Consider the following 2,133-nt stretch of genomic DNA (forward strand, 5'->3'; position numbering starts at 1 on the left):
CGCTGCTCATTGAGCAGCTCATATATTAAACTGATTTTTGGAACTGGGCTGTGGAAAAGAGGCTTGCCTCGTCCCAGCCACGGGTTGCCTCGGTATAGCACTACCTCCGAGTGCGGCCCACTTCCCTCTGGGGAAGACACATTCAATCCAAAACAAAGTCAACGGTATAGCATTCTTTTATGTTTACAGGAGCCCCGCCCGCCCTTAGAGGGGGAAGAGGTGAAAGAGGGATGATAATTCAGACAACAGACAATGGCAGGAACGGCCGCTGGCCTACGTTTTCTGAAGTGCGCAAAGCACTACCACAAGGACCTAGGGGTAAGTGGATTTTTTCACCGAGGGCAGACGCTGAAAAAGCATACTTACCTGACGCGGGAGGTACTGTGATCAAGGAGGCAGTCCTCTCAAGGCGAGGCCCTTTCATTGCACTTCGACTGGGTTGACCCTTGCGATTACCCCAAATGTGGGTAACTCGAGCGTATAATTTCTGGTAGTGGGGACCTGCGTTCGCGCTCGTCCCCGCAAAAGTCATCCAAACTATGTCTATATGGCCCTCTTACTGACTATCGAGGGTATTTTTGCTTTTGCAGTGGACCGGTAGACTTGCAAAGAAAGCAAAGGACGCACAACTGGCCAAGGTGTTGGCACGTTTGGAGGGGTAGAAGTGCATTGGAGAGACTGGAGGAAGGAAACAAGGTGAGTTTCGGGGCGGTGCGTAACTTTGCTGGCTGTTTTTGTTCAAGGCCTGTCTGCTCTATTGTGTGTAAAGTCCTGTTCGTTTGTATTTGCAGGTTGTGCGTGCCGTGCCGTGCTGTGCTATGCGCGCGAAGGGAAAGGAAATGAAAGGAAACCAAACGGCCGATCGACCGAGCGAGCGAGCATAGAAGGGCATTCGACTTGGACCGTGAGTACACTTTGAACCTTTTGAGCGGTTTTATTGTCACTGGAGCCGCTTTTAGAAATGCTATTGCTATCGTTAGTGTATCCTTTGTGCGAGCAAGCGAGTGAACGAATGAACGAGGGAAGGAAACAAACTAGCAGAGTAGTAAAAGTATCGAACCTTTTTCCCGATTCGTTTGCAGTCTGAATCCAACCATTGTCGACTTTCAGTGCCGTTTTTCGCGCGCCTCCTCTTGGAAGTGTGCGAGTGTTTTGCCACGTCACGATGGCTTAAAACTGCGTCTCAGAAGTGTGCGTTTTTTTCCTATTCATTTTTTCGTTCGTTATTTGGAATGATTTGATATCACAGAAGTAGAATTTGACATCATAAACTGTTCATCTCGCGCGTGCTCACTCGCTCGCGCGCGCTCTGTAAGAAAAGTCGATCGCACTAGAGTTTTCGCCATTAGCTGGCCGATTTTTGACAAAAAGGTGTTTTCCCCCCCTCGTTTTTTGCTTTGATTTTGTTCCTCACTCACCTACGGCTCTCTATGTGAAATTGTGGTGTATGGAGAGCTATTTATTGGGATAAAACGTTTAGAGATGTTCGCAAGACAAAAAATTGAAGCCTACAACACGGGGTATTCCCAGGCGGTCACCCATCCAAGTACTAACCCCGCCCGACAGGGCTTAACTTCGGTGATCGGACGAGAACCGGTGCTTTCCCTGTGGTATGGTCGTAGACGAGGAAATGGGGTCGAAATTCTGCTTGTTATCGGCCAGGTTCAGGCTGTAAAGCGGCCACATCCCTGAGTGTAGGCGAATTTGAAATTCTAAAGCCCTAGTTTCGTTACTCTAACCCTAAGAAATCGATACTCTAACCCTAAGAAATTGTTACCCTAACCCTAAGAAATGGTTACCCTAACCCCGAAGTCGTTACCTAACCCTAATGTATTTTCCTCAACCCAGTTAACACATTGAGGAGCATCGATTTGAAGCACTATTCCCTAGGGAGGGGAGGGAGGGGTCCCAAGAGACATAACGTGTCCTAAAAACCTATTATACAATGTTTTAGCTCCGTAGGTGCGTGTATCTGGCTTTAAAATCTTACAGTGAGGAGATACCAAACGGGTCAGCCTCTGGGACCGTCTGCGGGACTCGCAAGGGCTTGTGGGGGCGACCTGCTACTATCCACCATAAACCGTGGGAAGGATCCCTCGACCACCCCCCTCACCCAGGGCATGCTTCGGCATC

General features: G+C 49.0%; 2 non-coding genes and 1 pseudogene across 2 annotated transcripts; 2 read left to right on the plus strand and 1 right to left on the minus strand.

Annotated features, from left to right (window-relative positions):
• On the plus strand, window positions 1–126 carry LOC136278721 (U2 spliceosomal RNA; annotated as a pseudogene).
• Window positions 127–358: 232 nt separating this feature from the next.
• LOC136278768 (U1 spliceosomal RNA) lies at window positions 359–522 on the plus strand. Its single transcript, XR_010716537.1, has one exon. It is a non-coding gene; the product is annotated as a U1 spliceosomal RNA (small nuclear RNA).
• Window positions 523–1,505: 983 nt separating this feature from the next.
• Window positions 1,506–1,624, minus strand: LOC136278740 (5S ribosomal RNA). The gene has a single exon (XR_010716510.1). It is a non-coding gene; the product is annotated as a 5S ribosomal RNA (ribosomal RNA).
• Window positions 1,625–2,133: the final 509 nt, after the last annotated feature.

Source organism: Pocillopora verrucosa, unplaced genomic scaffold (genome assembly GCF_036669915.1).
Source record: "Pocillopora verrucosa isolate sample1 unplaced genomic scaffold, ASM3666991v2 scaffold_48, whole genome shotgun sequence".
Classification (NCBI taxonomy): domain Eukaryota; kingdom Metazoa; phylum Cnidaria; class Anthozoa; order Scleractinia; family Pocilloporidae; genus Pocillopora; species Pocillopora verrucosa.